The sequence below is a fragment of the Schistocerca nitens genome, chromosome 7 (genome assembly GCF_023898315.1).
Source record: "Schistocerca nitens isolate TAMUIC-IGC-003100 chromosome 7, iqSchNite1.1, whole genome shotgun sequence".
Classification (NCBI taxonomy): domain Eukaryota; kingdom Metazoa; phylum Arthropoda; class Insecta; order Orthoptera; family Acrididae; genus Schistocerca; species Schistocerca nitens.
In genome coordinates, this window is record NC_064620.1 from 312942873 (window position 1) to 312954911 (window position 12039).

At 43.2% G+C, this 12039-nt stretch overlaps 1 protein-coding gene across 1 annotated transcript in view; it reads left to right on the top strand.

The window, feature by feature from the left end:
* Positions 1-12039, top strand: part of LOC126195054 (probable ATP-dependent RNA helicase DDX27) — a 91703-nt gene that overhangs the window by 33274 nt on the left and 46390 nt on the right. The gene's annotated exons all lie outside the window — the stretch shown is intronic.

A 12039-nucleotide genomic window follows, 5' to 3' on the forward strand; every position in this document is an offset into this window, starting at 1 on the left:
AAATACTCGTCATCTGAACTATCATCAGAATCCGACCATTCTGGATCGCTTTCAGGTTCTAACATAAAAGCTTTTCTGAGACAGGCACTAAGTTCTTCCTCTGCATTTTCGTCAGGCTTTAATTTTAACTCAATATCCTCTTTAGGCAAAACGACCTCATTATCAGCTTTACTCACATCCACTGTTACTTCGTATTTAGTGTAATCCTCGTGGACTTCAATTACTCTTAGGTAATTACCTGCCCCTTCCCCACGGTGCCTTTCGGTAACAGCTTGTACTGTTGGTGGATCGTTAACAGCAGTTACTTCCTCGTCAATGCTTAGGATTTCATCCTCCAATTCCTTCCTATCTTTAACCATCGTCCTATCGGCAGCATGCGTACTTTGTGCGGCGCTATTTACTCTCTCCTTTTTAAATTTGGGCCACGTCACCTTATTGATGTCCTTACTATTTCCTTTTTCACTAATTAACCTCCTTGCCTCATATTCCTTCTTAAAATCCTCTCACTCACTTTGCTTAAGGCCCTTGTACAGATCATCGATCTGCACAGATCATCGATCTGCACACGCCAATCAGTTACTTCTGCTAATTCATTCTCGCCATTTACTTCATTGCTAACACTGCTAACCGCACCTCTCTGTGTATCCACTGTTCCATCTACTATTTCCTTCGCCACGGAATTACCACTCGTAATGTATTCGCCAGCTCTTACGGCAATGTTTGTGCCTAATTCTACCGCCTTGCTAGCGGCTTCTCTCTGAACAGCTGTTCTGCTAGGCTGGGCCATTGCCCTCTGATGCTCCACTCGCCTGTTAACATGTAGCGCAGGGTGCGGCGAAGATGAGTCATCTGCGCACGCACCTGAGGCTTGCTTCGCCACAACACGCTGTGTCGTTCCACGCCTGTCCCTAAGCTGTCTCATAACTTCACTGTCAGTCCGGTAATATTTCTTAAATCGGGGCCGGTATATTCTGTCCGCTTCCGTTTGGCCCGCAATGTTCACGGAAATCAGTTTCCCGCGTCGTTATTATTTTGTGCGGTGTATCTTCTACCGCGACGTGGATAACCCCCTCTTCCTCTGCCTCTACCTCTCTGTATCATGTTGACGCAAAAACCATCGCCGTCATTCCTCTCGTCATTATTGCGGTTATTCTGGTTACTAAAATTCTGATAATTGGCACGATTTTCGCGCCAGTGGTCTTCGTCTTCAACCCTTTCGAGAAACGCTTGGAAGCTGCGATGATTGCTTCCCACATATCTCTTCGAATCTTCTGGAAGCTTTTTATATAGCTCCCATACGATTTCAGAATTGGATCTTCTCCCTCTTAAATGTGTCAACTTTCGGTACCAATATTCGCAGAAATCTTTCAAAGAATTCCTGCCCCTGTTATCATGAAGTTTGGCCATGATAAACTCGCCACAAATGATCCTGTTTTTGTTCGGACCAATATTCTTCCGTAAACTTTTGTTTAAACTCTTCGAACATCATTAGTTCGGTATTCAAGTTAATTCCCCAGCGCTTAGTGTCACCTGCTAAGGCGCTAATTACTACGTTTATTGTTTCCTGACCAGACAAGTGTTTAGGAAACATCCTCTCACAATTTTTGATGAAATCTAACGGATGCCATCCGTTATGTTTTTTGGCGGGATCGAAGCGTTCCTCACCTTCCAACAGCTTCGTAAGTGGCATTCCATTACAGACAACACCAGTCCTATCTCTGATTTTACTCTCGAGATCGAAAATTTTGCCTTGAATTTTCGATGTATTTTGTTCACACTTTTGTACACATCCGGTAACTTTTTCAACTGTGATATTCCATGTTGGCATTCGTTTACGATCTCAGTTTTAAGACCGAAAACTTTTTCGTCTACTTTTGTATCAACTAGAGGCTCTACTTTCTCTTGGATGTTGAGAATTTCAACATCAAACCTGCTGTTAATGTCGTCAATTTCCCCCTGCATATTATTAATATTTTTATTAATTGTGTCAATTTCAAACTTCATAGTATTTACTGCAGAACTTAAATTACCCACTTTTTGTTTTACCTGTTCTATTTGTTTACTAATTTTAATTCCTTGCTCTTCGACCTGTGCTTTAAGCTGACCAACATGTATTCTGAGCTGATTACTTTGTTTTTTAAGCTGCTCGTCAACGTGTGTTTTAAGCTGACTAACCTGATTACTGACTTGTTTTTGAAGCTGATGATCTGTCCTGCAATTTGTTTGGTTAATCGTTCAAATAAGTCGTTCATGCTTAAAATTTTCACACTGTCTTGTTCTACGGAATCGGTGCGTTCCGGTCCTACTTCAAAATTTTCTTTCGGTTCTTTCTTTATCTGTGGTGAATCAAACATGTCAGTGGATTCGTTCAAATACCCACTATCATCTACAAAGTCATCCTCTACTTCCTGTTTTATTCCTTGCTGTATTCGAGGCGATCTCGACATTTCAATCTGTTCGTTAACATGTTCGTGGTATTGTATGTACGCCAATTTGTTCAAGGGATCTATGACAGAAGAGGGGCTAACTCAACTGCAAATTCAGTATGGAATCTGACAGGGATTCGATTGGGGCCTGGAGCTTTACTCAGTTTTAACGGTTTCAGCTGCTTCTCTACACCACTGACACTAATACTTATTTCATTCATCTTTTAAGTAGTATGAGGTTTAAATTGGGGTAGTTCTCTTGTGTTTTCCATTGGAAAGGAGCATTTTAAAACAGAATCAATCATTTCATTTCTTGCTATGCCACCCTCAATTTCAGTTCCTGTCTCATTCGCTAGGGACTGGACACTATTTTTGGTGCCACTAACAGCCTTTACGTATGACCAGAATTTCTTTCAGTTCTGTGAAAGATCATTTGACACTATTCTGCTACAGTAGTCATTGAAGGCATCACGCATTGCTCTCTTGACAGCCAAATGCATTTCATTCAGTATCTCTTTATCTTTAGCCCTACACTTTGTTTGGCACCTATTATGCAGTAATCTCTGTTTCTTTAGATGTTCCTTTACAGTGACTGTATATGATGGAGGTTCCCTCCCATTATGAACTGTCCTACTGGATACATGTCTATCCTGTGCATGGTCAGCTAGTCTTTTAAACTTGAGCCAGAGTTCCTCTATGTGCTCCTGACGTGTGCTGTAAGTTTCAAGTTCCTCAATGAGATTGGCACTACCATTGTTTTTTTTTTTTTATCTAGATTTCTGAACATATGTATCTTTCTACTTGTTGTAGTTATCCTTTGTACTTTGGTAATCATTGTTGCAACTGCTTCGTGGTCACTGATACCAGTTTTTATGTGGACATCCTCAATGAGGTCATGTCTGTTTTTTGCCATTAGATCCAATACATTTCCATCATGAGTGGGGTTACTAACAATCTGTTCTAGGTAGTTTCTAGAGAAGGCGTTTAGTGAAGTTCTACAGGTTGTGGAATGAATTAAGTCTCCTCCGGTGATTACAGTATGATCGGGGAACTTACGTACAAGTGAACTGAGGTTTTCTGTAAAGTTTTTTGTTACATCAGGAGATGAGTCTTTTGGGCAATAGGAGGATCCAATTATCATTTTATGCTCACCCCTGATACCGAGTCTTGCCCAAACAGTCTCATATGCAGCTTCAATTTCTATCTCAGTGGATGTGAGTTTCTTGTCTCTTGCAACAAATACACCAACTCCATTTCCCATTTGCCTATGCTTTTGATACACACTTAAATTTTCCCCAAAAATCTAACTGCTATCAATTTCAGTATTCAACCAGATTTCTGTATCTAGTATCATGTGAGCTTCACTGCTTTTCAAGAGCACTTCAAACTCTGGCACTCTGTTGTGGACGCTCTGGCAGTTAACCATTAGGATTTTAATACTCTCACCAGGTGTGGCATTTCTTTCAATCTTATACTGATACTTCTATGTTTCCTACAGCTGTCCTTATTTGGGTTTGATGGAGAGTTGCCCGATCTAAAACAAACTCTTGTGTGCACCCCACACACAGTCATCTGCCTGAGTAGCAGCCTCTAACGTGTAGTACACACGTGTTCTCAACCCTATGGCACAAATCTAGGAAGTCATAGCTTAGTGTGTCACAGAACCTTCTAAGCCACTGGATCAGTCCTTCCACCCAACTCAGAAACAAAGGGTCATGGTCATTTATGGGGACAATACTGCAAATTATGAGCTTCGTTGAAACTCTGTGCACAAGATTGGTATTGTCAGCCTTCTCTGTCAGTCACTGGAATGACCCCCCAAGTGCCTCGCTGTTCTTTGATGGGTTCGTGCTTGGCTGCCACAGGGCCCCAGCATTTGCAGCATCCTTTCCCTTCCGTGCTGCATCTCTATCCTCTTGCTGTCCTATTTCCCCAACTTGCAGAACATCTCTGGGCTGTTTCTGGAAATGTATTATGCATTTTCGGTAGTCAGTATCAGAATACTCTCCAGTGTTCCTTTTTTCTTTCTTCATTCACCTTCTCCAATCCTTCCAACACTTCGGTGATTGAGGACCATCCTTTTCTTCTTCCCTGTGCACTCCTGAAGGCTGGTCCACACATCTGACGCATAACAGGTGACTAGATAACACTTAATTCCCAGCCCTGAGTCAACAGGTAGGGTTCACAAGTATCCCCTGGTACAGACCAGGTTCATGGGAGGGGTGATTGTCGATTGGTCCCTCTGTCTGGTGTCCTGGAGGTGTAACCTGCGGTGTGAACTATCATCTGAAGTGGGCGCATCCAATTCTGAAGGGGGCTCACAACTGGAAAGATGGCACCATCGGAGGTGCTGGCAATCGGAGGGGATTTTCTTGCAATGAGCCAATCATCTTCACAGTTAACAGCTATGAAACGTAAACAGAATGAGGCTAACGATTCAAAGACCCTCTCAGCCTGCACCGAGGTTCCTCCTGGTTACACATACTGGAAATGGTCAGTCCTTCGCTCCGGTAAATCCGTTTATTATTCAGAAAGGTGTTGATGCAATTGATAGCCCTGTGAAATCCTCCTCTCATTTACGGAATGGGACTTTGCTTTTGGAGATTTTTCACTCCTCCATGGCTATCCTGTTCATGTCAAGGCCCATTGAATGCTGAATTTCTTCCTGTGGCGTTATTTACACTAGACTGCTCGATGTTATCATGGAGGCAGAAATCCAAATGTACCTCTCAGATCAGGATGTTATTGTCGTCAATCAGGTGATAAATAAAGTAGGTGCCTCCTTAGTGCCCACGCGCACTCTCTTGCTCACTTTTGATAGAATAGTTCTTCCGTCAAAGGTCAAAGCAGTTTCTGATGTTATCAAAGTCTGATCGTATATTCTGAACCCAATGTGCTGCAACCAATGTCATCATTTCAGCCACACCCAAGAGTCCTGTTGTCACCCAGCCACATGTGTAACCTGTGGTAGGGATACTCAGGAGGGCGATTGTCCACCTCCTTCTTCCCGCTGCATCAACTGCAATGGCGACAATCCCGCCGCCTCCTGCAATTGTCCCATGTATCTCGATGAGCGAGCCATCCAGAAGATCGCTCGGAAGTTGGCTAGTCGGAAACCCTGCGTTCTACCATCTGGCACCTACAGTGCTGTTCTTGTTACATCTCGCCCCATGAAGGACATGGCCACATAGACATGCATCCTAAAATTCAGTACCTTGGTTGTGAAATCAACCAGCATCATGCTAGCACCCCCGCCGACTCCTCCTCCTCCTCCTCCTCCTCCTCCTCCTCCTCCAGCTGTTCAACAAGCCACCAAACTCTCACAGGTGAAGTCACCAGCTACACAGCCAGCAGGCCAGAAAGGACAGAAGGAATACTACTGTAAAGACTTCCTACATCCCTGCAGCCAGCCAACATCTGAGACCACCTCTGCTAACCAGAAAGGCTCGAAGAAGTCAAACAAAGGCAAACGGTCTTCACCTTCACCGACTCGAAGATCCTCTTTGACAGTGTTGCCACATGATACCCTTGCCCCACTGACCTCCGTGTCGCCAGAGTGCACAACCAACCGTTTTTCTGCCACGGACTCTGCACGCTGACAGCAGAATAATGCCAACGCTTCTGTAGACCTCATGGTGCAGGATCCTCCTGTCTCTGTGCCCTGTAGCAGTGAGTCTTGGAAGGCTGGCACTCGAGAGCCACTGAGGTGAGACTCATTCATTTTTTCCTCTTCATGACTATCCTCCAATGGAATGTTCGTGGTCTTAACAAAGAGGATTTATGGCTGCTCTTAGTATCGCAGTGTCCACTGTTCTCTGCCTTCAGGAAACAAAATTGTATTCTCACAACCACTTTGAGCTCTCACCTCTCTTGCCAGTCCATATTGACTCCCAACCCCTGGGGTCGGCATTCCATCACATGGGGAATCATGTTCTTCATCCGGGATAACATTCAGTCAATTCAGGTACCTGACTACCTGCCTTCAAGCTGTTGCAGTTTGCCTTTTCCTTCCTTACTTGCCCTTTTTGTTTTGTACCATTTACATCCCTCTGTTATACGATGCCACTAGGGCATACTTCCTCTAGCTTATTGGGCAGTTACCTCACTCCTTTCAGCTGGTGACTTTAATGCACACCATCCCCTTTGGGGTTCTCCCAGAACCTGTCTGAGAGGCACTCACTTGGCTGACCTTAATCACCTTGACCTCTTCTGTCTTAACACAGGAGGTCCCACATTCCTTTCACACTGCATGCGCAACTGTTCCCATTTGGATGTATCCTTCTGCACTGCCCAGTTTTCCCATCATCTTGAGTTGTCCATTCTCTCTGACACATACTCAGGTGCTATTCGTTTGCTAACTCCTACCCCACCTCCATGCACACCCAAATGGCAGCTTATTAAGGCCGGCTGGAGGATTTACTTCTCCCTGGCAACCTTCGACGAACAACATCTCCCCAGTTGTGATGACCAGGTGGAATATCATACAAACTTTATCCTTACCACTGCAGAACATTCCATTCCTCACACTTCTTCTTTACCACACAGTGTCCCTGTCCCTCGGTGGACTGAGGCATGCCGTGAAGCAATTCACGCGTGGAGACATGCTTTCTGTGTTTTTAACCATCATCCTATGATCGTTAACTGCATTCATTATAAACAGATGCATGCACAGTGTCATTGCAATCTTTGGGATAGCAAACAAGCTAGCTGGATTTCGTTCATTGGTTCTTTTAACAGTTCCACTCGCTCTTTAGTCATGTGGACCAACCTCCGATGGCTCTCTGTGACCGAGATCCATTTCTTAATTTCTGGCCTGACAGTAGCAGGTGATGTCATCATGGACCCTATTGCTATCACCTTGGGCTGCCATTTTGTGGAGATTTTGAGTTCCTCCCACTATTGCCCTGCCTTCCTCCACGGCAGAAAAATGAAAGCCATTGTTGGTGCTCCACGAGTAAAGACAATCGACAAATCGCTGAAGATGCCACTCCACGTCTGTGGAGAACAGCAATAGATGACAAAATCGTCAATGAAAAGGGAGCCAAAAATGCCTGACAGGAAGCAAGCCATTATAGGGTTAATGGCTATAGGAAAGAGGACGACACTCAGGACAGAACCTTGCGGCACACCGTTTTCCTGGATAAAGATGTCCGTTAAGGCAGAACCCACACATGCCTTGAAAATATGGTCTTTTAAAAATTCCTGAAGGAATCCTCATGTGTAGAGAGTACGGGGGATACCAGTCCTCCAGCAGGTGTCGTAGGCTCTCTCCAAATCGAAAAGCATGGCCACAGTCTGGGATTTCCACAGAAAACCATTCATGACATGACTGGACAGAGTGACGAGATGGTCAGCCGCACTCAAAACCCACACCATGCAGTGGTTAGTAAATTGCGAGACTCGAGCGATTATACCAGCCGGGCATGAAACATATGTTCCATCACCTTGCAAACACAGCTGGTGAGATAAATGAGGTGGTAGCTAGAAGGAAGGTGTTTGTTCTTACTGGGTTTAGGTGTAGCTATGACAGTGACTTTATGCTGGCATCTGGGAAATGTGCCCTCTGCTCAAATGTGGTTGTATGTATTAAGCGGAAAGTGCTTGCCTGCAAGGGAAAGGTGCTGTAACATCTAAATGTGAACAGCATCAGGCACTGGGGTGGAGGACTGGGATAAAGTGAGAGGGCATGATCTAGCTCCTTCATACTAAAGGCGGTATTGTAGCACTCATGATTTGGAGAAGAGGAGGATATCGTCTGAGCCTCCTCCACTCTCTTCCAATGGAGGGTTATTAAGCCTTTCCCAGCGGCTTGTATGACTACTTCTCGACCCTCTCGCCGCGAGGAGATCATTTTAACTAGGATGCTTATTGGGCACTGTCTCTTTAGCCATCGCCATTTGTTAAGTGTTGCTCCTCCACTTTGTGCACATTGCGCCCAACGTTTGACTGTCTGCTATTTCATGATAGTGTGTGATGTTTTTAACCGCATACATTCTCGTGTGTGTTTGCTGTCTGAGTTATCAGCCTTTTCAGTGAACGAAGCACAGGCTGTTGACCGCATTTTACTTTTTATCTGTCGGAGCTATATGGCAAAGGCCATACAATTTTTATTTCAGGACCTCTGTTCTCTATGATGTATTTTATATACCTTTCTCCATGTCGCTATTTTTAGCTGTGTTCTCATCCATCAATTGGGATTTACGTGTAGTCATTTTTAACTCCTCTCTTTGTCTTTGTGTTGTACAATTTTGATATGGACGCGTATTACCCAAGTTGTTTTTGTGCCTTAAAACAAAACAAAGAAAAAGCAAGATTGACCTCAGAGCCAAGACAACAGGCATCATTTGTTCCAACATGTACACCAGCTGCAGTTGGTTTTACCCTGTTCCGTCAGTGGCTGCCGAAATAGCCTCTTCGACATTGAATGAGGCCCCCAAGCATACAGACTAAGTGCACCTGGTGTCTTTTCCTGTCCCTTGCTGCCATTTCCCTTAAGGGTACCGGCATACGCTGTGTCTTTGAACTACCAACGATTAATAGACGTCTACCCTTTTGCATTTGCCTCCTCCTGACACCAGACAAAATAGGCGATGAGAGTCGCACTGGCTCAGTTTCAATGAAAGACAGAACTTCAGACTTGTTGGTTAGGGGAATCTCTACAACACCCTTAATCCTCCATGATCCCTGCCCACCCCGTACAGTATGCCTATATCTACCACTTACATGCCACTCACAGTCAAGAGGACTAGTAATGACAGATCCTGTACTTTCTGCAGAGGGGACAAGATCAACAGGAGAGGATAGTACCTGAGGCACCTCTGGTAGGTATTGCAGGTACACAACTCTCAGGAGCTCTCCCAACACACCGGTTCATGGCAGCTGCTAATCGTTTAACAGTATTTAGGGTGATTTCCAGCCGCTTACAAATGTCAACCAACTTATCCTATGTTTCAGAACAGCATTCACAGTGGGGCTGCATTTTGGCTGGTGCAGTATATTATAAGACAGTGAACAAATAACTTTAAATTAAAGCTGTTGATTATCTTTTAATCTCTTGAGCTAAAAATATGCTACTTCCCTATAAGAATTGAAGCAGATACACAAAACGAGATTTCTGTTAAAGCAGCACAAAAACCTGCGATAAAAATTATTAGCTTCCTAAAATGTTTTGATGTTAATTATAGTTGTAAGCAAACTCAAAAATATAGTTAATTTATGATTAATGCAGATAATATATAGAGCTACTCCTCTTTAAGGGAAAACTAGATGTAACACAATATGTTAGTTAGAAAATCTGCTACAGTAACTAAATCACAAACGCTTCTTTGCTATAAATTGCTCATAGATAATGCAGAGGACAGTGGTAGCTTACAAAAATTCTCAAGAATGGGCATTTATTTGTGTTGATACACGATAAATATTAGGAATGATATATTCTTTGGCTAAACTGTTCAAAGTTTTGTAAGTGCCCAGAAATTCTCAAACTAACCTATTTCTCATGTAATTGTACAATGAAATTAGAGAACAGTTGTTTTGAATGAGGATAGGCTACTGTTCTCAAAAACTTTAGGAGGACACACTTTAGTTTAAGCCTACAATCGATGATAATAGTGCTAGTTTCTCGTGCCACTCACGAATGTTTGAAATTTCACAATAATGATTACAAATATATTCTGTTTGGTTCTGAGCTAAGCTGCATCTGAAATAACCAAGGAAATTAATCTGCAGCCCTACTTTACATACCGTCCCATAAACCCAAGTAAACATAAATGAACATACACTTGCTACACTTTGCTAACAGTGAACAGCTATCTTAGGCTATATTTTCATAGAGTTTTATAGATTTTAGCCTTGAATGTCCACTATCAGGGCTGACAACTGACTTTCAGTTATGCTGAACCACAGTGATAAAGTATTTTTTGAAAGAATATGCCACTATGCATTCTTTCAAAGAATACTGACTGGTGCTTTGTTCTCAGTTGTCACACTCTCTGTGCATCTTCCACCTCTTCCATTATCACACATTTGTGTCATTAACACTAAGGGATTTATTCCAGCTTTTCCTGTCCTATCATTGCAGTCCTATTGATCTTATAAGTGGACCAAAGAGTGACCCATACAATATTTTCAGAGACTGTATAACGTATGGAAATGGTTTGTATTTGGCACAAAAACTGAATTCAACATAAATAATGACAGAATATGCATAAAACATCTGTAAAACATTTGTACACAGCAGAAAATAATCTCTGTCGTCCTCTACCGTTTTTCCCCTCTACAGCTCTCTCTCTAGCATCTGATCTCTTAACAAATATCCTACCATCCTGTCCCTTATTCATGTCAGTATTGTCCATATACTCCTTTCCTTGCAGATTCTGTGGAGAACCTCCTCATTCCCGTACTTTGTCAGTCCACCTAATTTTCAATGTTCTTCTATAGCACCGTATTTCAAATGCTTCAATTCTCGTCTGTTCCGGTTTTCGCACAGTCCATGCTTCACTACCATGCAATGTTGTGCTCCAAACAGTTAGATTACAGACTTTAATGATCATATGCAGATGGCCTATAACTAACAGCTGAGGTAGCCGAGCACCTGCCATCCAAGAACAAGTAACAGAGTTCCTGTAACAATCCGTGTCATCCTGCACCATTGTGCAGAGATTAGCAGTAGCTGGACAAGGAAATTATTGTCCCGTGTGTAGACTGTCATTAACGTAATACAAATGGTGGTACCATTTTTGAATTGGACAGTACTCATCCATATGTGTTGTGTGTACCTATGAGCTGTCTGTGTGATGCTGAGGTTCTGCCATGGCCAAAAAGGTCTCCATATCTGTTCCCAATGGAACTTGCATACCGTAGGTCCAGCTCTGATGTCAACTCTGTGGCAGTGTCAATATCCAGGATATCAAGGATGAATTACAACAATAATTGTGGGCCAACCTGCCTCAGAAGATAATACAGTAGCTTTATGACACCCTTGCCAATTGAATCAGTGCATCAGTCCAGGCCAGAGGGGGTACGACGTCATACTGACAAGGTCCGATATTGCCAAGTTCTTTACAATATTGCCAAGTTCTTTACAAATTAGACTCACTATTTTCACCACTGAAAGAACATCACATACTCTCCCAACCTATGAAGTTTCATTTTGTTTCCTTCTTCCCTTCTGGGTGCTTAAATATTTATTTATTTACTTATTTCAGGCAATGTGTTTAGGGAAAACTGATGTGGTTCTGGAAGTTCAATCTGCGAAATTGTGAAGTTTTCATTTGTGGAGTCTTCATATCAAACTTTTACATTTGCCTTCCGCACACCCACCTCCTTTCTGTCCCAGGACCCTAACTTCACTTGTTACGCTCCCACAATGTCTCGCCCACAGTGCACCCTTCCTCTTATTTGTCTCCCCATGCCAGCGATCATTCCTCCACGCTGTTTTTATCGCACACAGCTAGGATTCGGTGATGCCAGTGCCCTTGTCACATTCTTATTCTGCACACCTGCTACATCTCCCTGCCACGTTCCTATCCTGTGCACCTGCTATCCTTCTCCCTGTGCATGTGTGTGTATTTCATACTCTAGCTTGAAAAAGGATTTGTTCAAAAGCTAGCAA